Source organism: Etheostoma spectabile, unplaced genomic scaffold, assembly GCF_008692095.1.
Source record: "Etheostoma spectabile isolate EspeVRDwgs_2016 unplaced genomic scaffold, UIUC_Espe_1.0 scaffold00018695, whole genome shotgun sequence".
In the NCBI taxonomy this organism is placed as follows: domain Eukaryota; kingdom Metazoa; phylum Chordata; class Actinopteri; order Perciformes; family Percidae; genus Etheostoma; species Etheostoma spectabile.
In genome coordinates, this window is record NW_022604406.1 from 1 (window position 1) to 12771 (window position 12771).

At 41.1% G+C, this 12771-nt stretch overlaps 3 non-coding genes across 3 annotated transcripts; all 3 read right to left on the minus strand.

Annotated features, from left to right (window-relative positions):
• Positions 1-3750: 3750 nt before the first annotated feature.
• Positions 3751-3966, minus strand: LOC116681735 (small nucleolar RNA U3). Its single transcript, XR_004330083.1, has one exon. It is a non-coding gene; the product is annotated as a small nucleolar RNA U3 (small nucleolar RNA).
• Positions 3967-5538: 1572 nt separating this feature from the next.
• LOC116681736 (small nucleolar RNA U3) lies at positions 5539-5753 on the minus strand. Its single transcript, XR_004330084.1, has one exon. It is a non-coding gene; the product is annotated as a small nucleolar RNA U3 (small nucleolar RNA).
• Positions 5754-12574: 6821 nt separating this feature from the next.
• trnat-ggu (transfer RNA threonine (anticodon GGU)) lies at positions 12575-12663 on the minus strand. Its single transcript is given in 2 exon segments — positions 12575-12610; positions 12627-12663. It is a non-coding gene; the product is annotated as a tRNA-Thr (tRNA).
• Positions 12664-12771: the final 108 nt, after the last annotated feature.

Genomic DNA, 12771 nt, shown 5'->3' on the forward strand with positions numbered 1-12771 from the left:
CATACCAAACCCGTCGGACTAACGTCACATACACACGGCCCACATGGCTACCTGTCTTAAAGGGGAACGGTCGGATGGTTATTATCATGTAAAGGAAAAAACGTGAAGGTTACTTTTCTATCACAGCACAAAAAAGTATTAACGTCAACATCGTAACGTCCTGCAATGTGACTTTCGCATGTGCACATTGCGATGTCAATGCTAAAACACAATATTGTTCACCCTAACTGACGGTATACTTCAGTAAGCTAGTTTACCACTTTATCTTGGGTAATGCCACATGTAAGTATATCTTAGTTTATTTAGATACCCAACATAGGTTATACTACGTACACTGTATAACAATACATTACATGTTTCTTTATTTCATCTTACATTTTTTGCTTAGCCTGTTGTGTAGTTATATTGTTTTTACAATTATCTTTGTTTATATCTGTGACTCATTACTATCTAAGTAACTGGTCATTGTGTTCTTCCTCTCCCAGTTCACCCTTTGTTTACTCAAATAAACGTGTTACAGGATCCCGGTCGCCAGTGCTTAATGGTGGAAGGTGTTTAGCTGTTGGTCAGATTGCCAGCGTTACGTACGTGAAGGACAAGACATATTTCATGGTAAGTATTTCCAGGTAATCTCATGCATCTCTAATCTCTGCACCTCTGTATTCTAATATTACCATGTAACAAAATTGAAACAGGCAGTTTTGCATTTTCCACCACTTCATGGTTGTTTGACATTAACAACCAGAAGCATTTCCAGGTAATCACTACACCTCTGTCTTACTACGTCACTAAAAGAAACAGGTAGTTTTGTTCATTTTTCCCCACTGATTCTGGTTTTTATTTCAGAAACCTGCCGGAAGCATTTCCAAGTAATAACTACACCTCTGTTTTTGTATTATTACCATGTATTAAATCGAAATAGGCAGTTTGCATTTTGCACCACTGCCTTCTAAATCCTCAAACCATCGCCATTTCTTGCCTAAAACAATATAACCAACATATCTTAATTTAAATTAGATAGATGTAACTCCTGATGGTCTAATGGCTAGGATTTGGCGCCCTCACCGCCGTGGCCGGGGTTCAGTTCCCGGTCAGGGAATGGTCAGGACTTGACAGACACAGATTTAAAAGAGTAAGTTGTTTGTTGATTTGTCAATTCTTCCTCATTAGTTTAACTTTTTAAAGAGTACCATTTCCTTTAAATCAGACCCCGACAGAGGATGTATCCTTTTGTCATCATTGATGGTCCATAAACACTTCATCTGCCTCCATCTCAATAACAATTCTTTTCATTTTTTCAAGCAGTAACTAAACCCTAACCAACATTTTTAACTGAAAACCAATGTATGTGAGTGTCAAGTAATGTTATTGTTGGATTCAGGTCCAAATTTTGACATTTTAGCACAACGCAAGGTGCATAACAGATTTTTTTTCTACATACCTGCAGCGATGCAAAGCGGGGTGGTCAACTAGTCAAGGAACAGCAAGAGACTTGGTATTTAAGACTCAAAACTGACTATGTGACAGATGTGTAATCTGTCATGTGCTTCCTTCTGAAGCTCTAGCAGGCGCCACTCCTCGCCTAAAACAATAGGATCATTCCAGTAAATGAAAGAAAACTCACACTACAAAGATAAATTTGAAAGATGTGACTCCCTGATGGTCTAGTGGCTAGGATTCGGCGCTCTCACCGCTGTGGCCCGGTTCAGTTCCCGGTCAGGGATGGGTCAGGACTGAGAGACTCATGTGATATTTGAAAGAATAAGTTCCTGGACTTGATTTTGATTTTTCACATTTTCCTCATTAGTTTAAATGAACTGACAACATCAGTTATATGACTTACAGTTCTCAAAAGACGCACACAATCTCAACTGGTTATCCTTTAGACAGCAGTCTTCGTTTTTTCTTTTCTCTCACTTTTTGTCTCAGTCTGGCCTTATGTATTTGTTTGTATTACATCAAGTGACCTGCATACCAATGACCGTAAAGATTAATATGTACAGTACATGGTTTTCAGAACTGTACCTTCAGATAAAGGTAAGGCCACTTGGGTTATCTTTGGGCTGCTCTATATTCACCTGCAGAATGATAAACCCTAGAGTTGGCTTACTCCAGGTTATTTAAGCAACAAACATCCCTGGGTGGACTTGAACCACCATCCTTTCAGTTAACAGCCGACTGCGCTGACCTATTGCGCCACAGAGACTACGCCTGTCTGATGTTTTATGAGTGGGAGCTCGATCTTTAAGCCACAAGCATTTGCTTTATGGCTTTTTGAGGTTGAGCTGCACTGTATGCTTATCATGCTATTTTCCTGTTACTCAGAAATTGGGGAAGCTGACTCATTTGGAAATGTAGAAGCTGGACGTGCATTGTAAATTAATCTCTTCTCTGTTTGTTGACAAAATTAAACAGCAAGACTGTTTTCTTATCGCTGCAATTTGTCCTGTTCATTTTGCTTAATTTAGAGTGCCTAAATGGAGTGATTGAGGGGATGAAGGTTTTACATCTAAGGGCTAACCAGTCCTGTGAACTGTCTCGTAACATCTCAGACCGGACCGTGGAAGCGCAGAAGGGGATTGAAACCAACAGGGCCCAGTCGGTGGAGTTGCTTCGTGTAACCACCGGACTGGCAGAGAAGGTAGATGGACTGCAAAAATCACTACGTGATATGGATGCTTGTATGACGCTGAGGTCGGTGACAACTGATTGATGGACATTGATTTGTACAAATTCCACCGAGTCACCCTAAATTTGGATTAAAATTGATCCACTGTTTCCCCCCCCCCCCCCCCCCCCCCTTCTCTGCCCGAAGCGGGAAAACAATTTGCAGCTGACATTCTATCCTTTCCCTTGCACTGGCTTATCTCTCCAAGGTCACGCAGATGTAATGAACTTTTACCAACACAGACAGTCTGATGCGCTACATTTACACACACAACTCATTCTCACACACACACCATACACCACCCCCCCGAACCAGCCCCAGATCCGTCTGACTGCCTCGTTTCTTTCTTTCTTGCGTTTCCACCTCACGTCCATGGTCAAGGCCGGGCTGAACTGGGCTGTTCGCACAGTGCAGTCAGTCTGTCTCACATTTCACATACACACGCACACACACTCACAGTCAAGGCCGGACTGCACTGAGCTGTTTTCAACAACCCACACAGTTTGTGTCTCACACGCACTCACATCCACAGACACCATACACCAATTATTCCTTCATGTATGTAGTCTTGTGCATTATGTTATGTCTTGTATTATCCTGCTGTCTGCATATATCCTTTTCAGAGTGCATGTGGCGGCGCTTCACTAGCTGCGGCTCGGAGGCTCTCTAAACTCTCTAAACTGTATTTCGTGCATTGTACCTGTACATGTGTGATGACAATAAAGTTGAATCTAATCTAATCTAATCTCAGGAGAGGGAAGCGAGTAATCATCCAAGTTGTGTACAGTAAGGATGGACGTTGTTGACCTCAACTGAGGAGTAATAGAGCGGTGGAAGGAGCACTTTGAGGAACTCCTAAATCCATCTGAAACATCCTCTGTGGTAGAGGCAGAGGTGGAGGATGATGGGGTTTGTCGTCAATTTCCCTGGTGGAGGTTAATGAGGTAAGCCTAACCTTTTTCAAGTAACATTGTCCACCATGGACAAGACAAATACTTCAAGATTGGCAATACTGTAGTTAATTAAATAGCCTAGCACATTTTATTATGTTATTCAAATTAGTTTTCCACATATATACTAATACCACTCTGATCATATTCCCTTCCTCAATATTCCATAAAGAAACAAAGAATGATCATCAATGACAGAGAGCATATGAAGTGAATCATTACTCTCTGTCAACTTCACGCTCAGAAAGGAATATCACAACTCATCATCGTGGTCAGCGAGACCAAACACTTTAGAAACACATTCCTCAAGTCAGAAACTCTAGAAATGATCCCTGAAAGTATAGTCTTGGTTGACTGAGGGGGAACTGCATCTCATTCACTGCAGAGTGATTGTCACTCAGGGTTCAGAGGGACAGAAGCTAATCGTTACATGCTCCAGATGACTCTGAGGTGAGAAAATCTATTTAGATCTTTAAGAAGACCGATATGTAGATTGAATTAGATTTCAGTCACTGTTGTCTCAATACTTCAGTGTCAGCCTACTTATTCTCTACAATAAATGCTCCAGTCCTTTCTTTGCATTAAACTGGTTCTAAACAACGACCAAGCTCTTCATTCCCAGACCAAAGATGGTTGAACCTGCTGCATTTAGACTTCAGCTACTGTTCCAACCTCCACACCTCAGTGAAGAGGAAAACACTTCAATTAAGGTGAGCTTTTTGCTCGCAGGTTTTGTCTATCGAACTCCACCTCCTTTACGGCTCTCAGTCATGACGATACTGTGAAAAGCACCAAAAGAAATCAATCGCTACCTTGTTAGCAAGACCTGATATCACGCTACACTTCTTGTTCTGAAAAAAATGATGTTGATATCTTGACTGGAGACACCAGGGTTGATGTTTTACAAGCTTTAATAGAAAAAATAGAAGCAAACGGACATGAGCTATACAAATGACCTTAGGTCTCAGAGGGTTAATTATAGGAAGTTGCTGAACACACACAGTTACTGGAGTTAGAGAAAATGACGTCCCAAACGGTGCATACTTGTGTGTACTGCTCTTGTGCAAATACATCCATAAGTACATACCATAAGTTCAGCTCTACTTTTGCCCCATGTTTCCCTTCATGAGTCAGAGCCAGCAGCACTAAGGAAGAGCAGCCTCTCCTACGGCGAGTGGTGGTGACCCACGGGGGAAACTTTGGTTTCCCAGTCAGTTCCAGTAGTACAGGTGAGAAAGTGGTGGATAAAACGAGGACTGTGGGTCGGCGTTGTTGGTACGTGAGTGGAAATACATCCAACATGCTAACAATATCCAACGCCATCACCCAGACATGCCATCACTGGAACGAGACAAAAAAAAAACTGTCCAACGTCTCCTCCCTACAGTGGTTAACCAGCCTTTAGACACAAATACAAATAGGGCCAAAAAATCACTGAAATCAATCAGGATTTACACATCACCTTCAATGCCCCGTATCCACTCGTAGAGTAACCTGGCTTCAAGTATTTGCTGTATGTACTCAAACCTCGTTACAACATGCCATCCTGTCCACCGGGACTTCAGTGTACGTTCCACCCCTTTAATACATGTCAATCAAGCTGAGCCTGTAAAGGCCACACAGTCTGATTAGTCAAGTGGAAACACCTGTGGGAGTGGAACATGGCTGTGTAGAGAGGACTTTCAAACAATGCACCTTTTTGACATGTCACAGTAGAAAAAGCAAAGGTAGAAATAATAAGAATTATGGCTTTACTCAGTTTACATTTTGAAACTGGACATAAAGCATATAAAGTCAAGAAAGTAGGTGTTAACCCTTTCAAGAAACCTTGTCCACCATGGACTAAATATACTTCAAGACTGACTATAACTTAGCATGTTTGGTTACCTTCACACATGTTAATGTCTACTATCTGCTACTGCCACTCTGATCATATTCCCTTCCTCAATGCTCCATAAAGAAGCAAAGAATGATCATCAATGACAGAGAGCATATGAAGTGAATCATTACTCTCTGTCAGCTTCACGCTCAGAAAGGAATATCACGACATCATTCGTGGTCAGCGAGACCTAACACTTTAGAAACATATTCCTCAAGTCAGAAACTCTAGAAATGATCCCTGAAAGTATAATCTCGGTCAGACTCAGGCGGGGGAAACTGCATCTCATTCACTGCAGAGTGATTGTCACTCAGGGTTCAGAGGGACAGAAGCTAATCGTTACGTGCTCCAGATGACTCTGAGGTGAGAAAAATCTATTTAGATCTTTAAAGCCCATGTTGCAGGTTAACCACCACTGTTGATTATTGGGTACAAAAAGCACTCAAGATTTGAATATCATCTCCAATATTGTTAAAAGTTAGTTTTTGGTCATTTTTAGTGTTTGCGGGTTTATTAAGTTAAGTGTAATGTCTTGTTTGTGTTGTAGTATCTATAGAGATGTGTGGTGTAGTATGGAACCATTGTCCTGACTTTTATGTATTATGAAAACTTATTGCCCACCTGTCTTGCCAGGATCCCTGGAGAAGAGTTACTGCAGCTCAATGGGATTGTTCCTGGTTAAATAAAGGTTAAATAAAAATAAAATGAATCTTTCATATGTTCAAACGTTCCTCTCTTCATTTCCGACATACTGGAAGTCGGCCATGTTTAATTGGATGCTCTCCAGTTATTGTTGTTTGGTAGATTGACATTCTATTTTCCTACTTTGGGGACTTTTCATTTTCATATTCTTTGTCTGACATTTTCTATTCCCTGTTTGTATTTTCTGTGACTGCATGTGGTTTTAAATCTGTTGGAGTTTCTTCAGACTAAAGCAAAGACACTGATGATGTCATCCAAAAGAAACATAAAGGACAGCAACCTGTTTCCAGAGGACACTAAAGAATGAAGGAGCAGCAGGAAAAGAGCAGCTCAAATAGCAAACAGCTGATTTATTCATCTGACTCGTAGAATAACGCCAATGATTGACTTGTTTTAAATGTCTGGGAATGTGGAACAGCTCCATGCTGACTACCTGAAATAAAACAAGGCCACATGCTGATTATTGGGGACTTGATTGATGGATTATTTTTCCTGTTGTGTCTCTGTTTAAACTCCTAATTTTTTATTTAGATCCTTAAGTTTCCAACCAGACCAGAGTGGTGATTGTAGGAACAGTGGAAAGATGAATCAAGACGGCTTTCATATATATATTTTCTTTTTTTATTGACTATAGTTGTGTTTGTTATTAACAGAAATCAACCCGTCAACATTCTCTTTGTCATAAAGTTCCAACGTTAAGTTTTTTACCGCCATTTCAAAACGGAGCTGAACACGGAGGAGGATTCCTCCCTAACGGCCGCTCTGCTCTGCTCCGTGCCCCCGCTGTCCGGTAATAGTTAAAGCAGATAAAAACCTAAAGAACCCTCAAAAGCTTCAAGATAAAACTTACTTTTGAACATTAAATTGAACATTTAATAGTGTTCCCACAGAATCCCTTTCCTATCTGACCACTGTTGATAACTTTTGAGTTTATACTGCTGAACTACACGCCGTTAGGCAAAACATCCTATACAAGATGTCTATCTGATAGTGCTGTAGCTAAATTTAAGGATACGATTCCGTTAGCATTTAATTCATTACCAAGTCCCAAAGTAACGGAGGACTCCTATGCTATTAGTCCCTCCCAATCGATCATTTTGTTGATAGTGCAGCAGGCTCGCTACGAATGACTCTAGACTCTGTTGCCCCTCTAAAAAAGAAGATAATAAAACAAAGAAGGTTAGCTCCATGGTATAACACTGAAACTCGCAAATTAAAGCAAATATCGCGGAAACTTGAGAAGATCTGGCGCTCCACCAAACTGGAAATTCTCGTTTAACCTGGCAAGATAGTCTTAAAACGTTAGGAAGGCCCTCCGTAATGCCAGAGCAGCGTACTACTCGTCATTGATAGAGGAAAATAGGAACAACCCCAGGTTTCTTTTCAGTACTGTAGCCAGGCTAACAGAAGGTCACAGCTCTACTGAGCCAAGTATTCCCATAGCTCTTAGTAGTAACGACTTTATGAGTTCTTCAATGATAAATTATAACTATTAGAAGCAAAATTCACCAAGACCTGCCTTTAACTGGCACTGACTTATCTCTAAACTCAGGAACCTTAGAAACAGCTGTAAAACCAGACATGTTTTGACTGCTTTGCTTCACTTGATCTTTATCAATTTAATTCAATTATTTCTTCATCTAAGCCATCAACCTGCCTCTTAGATCCATCCCGACTAGGCTACTTAAAGAAGTTTTACCATTAGTCAACACTTCACTACTAAATATAATCAATTTGTCTTTATTAACAGGCTATGTACCACAGCACTTTAAAGTAGCTGTAATTAAACCTCTTCTGAAAAAGCCAAACCTTGATCCAGATGTTTTAGCCAACTATAGACCTATATCCAACCTTCCATTTCTCTCTAAGATTCTTGAGAGAAAGCAGTCGCCAAACAGCTGTGTGACTTTCTGCATAGCAACAGCTTATTGAGGATTTTCAGTCAGGATTTAGAGTTCATCATAGCACAGAGACAGCACTTGTGAAAATTACTAATGACCTCCTAATTGCTTCAGACAAAGGACTTATCTCTGTACTTGTGTTATTAGATCTTAGCGCTGCATTTGATACCATTGACCATTATATCTTATTACAGAGATTGGAACATTTAATTGGCATTAAAGGGACTGCTCTAAGCTGGTTTAAGTCTTATTTATCAGATCGATCTCAGTTTGTTAATGTTAACGATGAATCCTCTGTGCACGCCAACGTTAGTCATGGAGTCCCACAAGGATCTGTGCTCGGTCCAATCCTGTTCACTTTATATATGCTTCCTTTAGGCAGTATTATTAGGAAACACTCCATAAACTTTCATGTTATGCAGATGATACTCAATTAATCTTTCAATCAAGCCGGATGAAACTAATCAGTTAGCTAAACTTCAAACGTGCCTTCAAGATATTAAAACCTGGATGACCTGTAATTTTCTAATGTTAAACTCCGATAAAACTGAAGTTATTGCTCTCGGACCCAAGCACCTTCGTGACGCACTATCCAAAGATATAGTTACTCTGGATGGCATCACCCTGGCCTCCAGCACCACAGTGAAGAATCTTGGAGTCATCTTTGATCAGGACATGTCCTTTAATTCCACTTAAAGCAAATTTCAAGGATCGCCTTTTTCACCTACGTAATATTGCAAAAATCAGAATATCCTGTCTAAAAATGATGCAGAAAAAACTAGTCCATGCATTTGTTACTTCTAGGTTGGATTACTGCAATTCTTTGTTATCAGGCTGCTCGGAAAAGTCCATAAGGACTCTTCAGCTGATCCAGAATGCTGCGGCACGTGTTCTGACGGGAACCAGGAAAAAAGAGATCACGTTTCTCTTGTTTAGCTTCTCTGCACTGGCTTCCTGTAAAATTTAGAATAGAATTTAAAATCCTTCTTCTCACCTACAAAGCTCTTCATGGTCAGGCTCCATCTTATCTTAAAGAGCTCATAGTATCTTACAACCCTGCGAGAGCACTACGCTCCCAGAATGCAGGGTTACTGGTGGTTCCTAGAGTAAAGTAGAACGGGAGCCAGAGCATTCAGCTATCAGGCTCCTCTCCTGTGGAACCAGGTTCCAGTTTGGGTCCGGGAGGCAGACACCGTCTCCACATTTAAGAGTAGGCTTAAGACTTTCCTTTTTGATAAAGTTATAGTTAGGGCATAGAATCGAATATTGTTAGGGAGTAGTATTAGTAGTCACATAGTTTCAGATTTATCTATCATATAATCAAGAAATATAATAAACTAAAGGGAGACTTGGCATACAGCCCGATCTGGTTGGGGAGAGTTCTAGCCCGACCGGGCTGGAGCTCTCTTTACCTTGTCTCTCTTGGTTTGTTGTAATAGTTTTAGACAGCTGGGGACTTATTTTGATACACTGAGCTCTCTCTCCTCTATCTTTCTATCTTTTCATTTATGTGCATCCATGTCCAGAAATGCGTGTTACTAACCTATTTCTGGGACGTCATTCCCCGGAGTCCTTATGTTCTTTTTCCCCCAGCATGTTCCCTTGGATCAGAGAGGCTCCAAAATCAGGGTAGCAGCTGTCGCCTTGGTCACGCTCCATGTTCTGTGATGCCATGTTCAACTGCTACACTGCAGTGCCCTGCTACGTCCTGCTACGTCCAGTACGTCCTGCTGTGCCTTGTAATGCCGCACAGCGTCCTGCTATGCCATGAACTACTACAAAGAACTGCTACAAACTACTAATTTTTTCTATTTTGTTATTGCCACTCTTCATTAACCCAACTGGCCCGTCAGACGCCGCTACCAAGAGCCTGGGTCTGACCGAGGTTTCTGCCTAAAAGGAAGTTTTTCCTCGCCACTGTTGCACTGTTGCTTGCTCTGGAGGAGACTACTAGAACTGTTGGGTCCTTGTAAATTTGGAGTGTGGTCTATCTGTATAGTGTCTTGAGATAACTCTTGTTATGAATTGATACTATAAATAAAATTATTAATTGAATTGAATTGACTTGCAACACCTCGGCAGCTCGGACTTGTTTTTGTGCATCGTGCCCACCACGGTGAGGCGCCAGGGTTCTACTCAAGGTTTCTGCCTCTTAACCCTCTGAGCCCGAGACACTCGCACACGAGTAAAAAAGTACCTCTGATTCATAGTTAATAACCTTGAACCATACAAGCGATTTACTCACTTTCGGTTTTGTTTAAATCCTGACGTTTTCGGCTTTACGGCGGTCTTGTTCCCTGTCTTTATAGCCTCTACAGGGGATTCCTATCCAGCCTGGAACTTCAGCCTCTTTGGGCTTTAAATCCATACTGTTATATCCAAGATTGATCCACTTTATGTCCATAATTCATCGCGTTTGGCTCATTTCTGCCGCTGAATCGTTCGTCTAATCTCTCATCTCCCGCTCTGTGTCTGTCCTGTCTATTTTTCAGGAAGGACATGCCCATATATGGGAGATAAAGGCACCCCTCTTGTATGGAAGGCCAGAGGGGGACAAAAATGCCTATTTATTCTATGGAAGGCCAAATAAAGCACTATTTAGACACATATTTGCTTGTATAACATTGCTGTGGGTGTAATATCAATAAATATGACATTATTATGTTATTATTGGCATAAGTAAATGTCATGAGAGCAAAACGTCTTGACTTTTTTGGAAAAAATGCATGTATTTTGTCAACTGTATAATTATAATGATTATTTCTTCACAGTGTGACTCCCAAGACATATGAGAAGTGTTTTAGAATGGAAAATGGCTTACTTATATGTCTGTGATATCAATAATATCTGGAAGATTCATGTTCCATTTTATTATTTATTTATCTTTAAGGCCCTACACCATTTTAACATGCAAGTGACCTCACCCAAATATTCTAATAACCCTAAAAAAATGATGTTCATATCTTGACTGTAGACAACAGGGTTGATGTTTACAAGCTTTTTTATAAAAAAAATCCAGATGGAAATTAAAAACTGTTAAAAATGGCCTCAGGGCCCCCACGGTTAAAAGGAAGTTTTCCTTGCCTTTGTCGCCTAGTGCTTTCTCTTAATGGGAATTGTTGGGTTTCTGTAAATAACATCACAGAGTATGGTCTAGACCTGCTCTTTAATGAAAAGCACAGTGAAACATGTTCATGCGAACATGATTTTTGAGCCTTACCTGATCCAAGGAAACATGCTGGCGAAAAAAAACACAAGGACTCTGGGGAATGACTCACCAGAGCTAGGTTAGTAACAAGCATTTCTGGGACATGGATACACACAACAGGAAAGACCCCCGGCAGTCTAAAACTAGTTACAGTGTAACTGAGAGAGACAGGGTAAAGAGAGGAGCCTAGTCGGGCTAGAACTCTCCCCTGCTGGATCGGGCAATACTGCCCTGCCTCCCTCTAGTTTTATTATATTATTAACTATATGGTTATGATCTGACGACTACAAGAGAAGCAGAATAGAGAAGGGGTGACCATGTCTGCAGCTATACACCCACCTCCGCCGGTCTAGACAAACGCTGCGTCCCCTCTGTCAATCAATCTTGTGAATGCAATATCTCTGAACGCCTAGAGGGAATCCCTTTAAATATGGCATACAGAACCACTTGCAGTCGCGGATGAACTGATTTTGAGTTGGAGGTCAAAGGTCAAGGTTACTGTTTCATTACGTCTCCAAAACTCTTGTGGTGGTGACCAAATGGTAACCACTCTGAAAGGGTGATGCATCAGGAGATTTTGAAGGGTCACCTGATTACCATTGTGAGATGAATCATGCTATAACTGCTGTAAAAGTGGGTGACAGTGCTATGAAAGTATATATCTCAAGCAAAATCATGTTCTGGGCCGTTCCTGTCCTATTTGACAAATCAACATCCACTACCCTTCAGTTAAAGCTGACTTTTCAGTGATTTGATTGGTAAGTGATGCGCTGTATTTTAGGTTTTAATCATATCCATCGGCTCCACCACTCTGATTGTTGTCTTGTCTTTCACAACTAAACACACCCGAAGCATCCAGCCGAAAATCACGCTGCACCTCAACGGACTCTCAAGCACACCCAGCTGTGCTTTTGCAGAAGAGCGCCTTGTTTTCTTTTAGCTTGGTAGAAGGCTTTAGCTCATGACAAGGTAAACAGATTGCACCGTTGTGCTACATCATTAGTGTGTCCACTTCAGTTATGTATTGAAGCACATCCTTAGAGCATAATGGCCCTCATTTATTAACCTAACGTACGAACAGGCTTTACGTGAGATTCATGATCCTGTCGTAAGAGGATTTCTTCGCTCATATATCTAGCCTACCTGTTTCTTTTGTTTCATGTTATGTCTTGGCAGAAGTATTATGCTTTTGGGTCGTCCGTCCAGCTCTACATCGAATCAGAAATTCTTGATTGAGCCCTGAAGGAAACTCTGGAAAAAATCTTCTCCTTCGAGCCAGATTTGAACCAGCGACCTAAGGATTTCAGCATTATGCCTCTACCAGTCCTCCACTCTACCAACTGAGCTATTGAAGGGAGCTAGGACATATACACACACTTCCTATTCTTGTGAATGTGATGTTAACACAGGACCCCCTGGAGGGACTTTTCAGGATGATAGAGAGCGTTTTCAGTCTCAAAGCC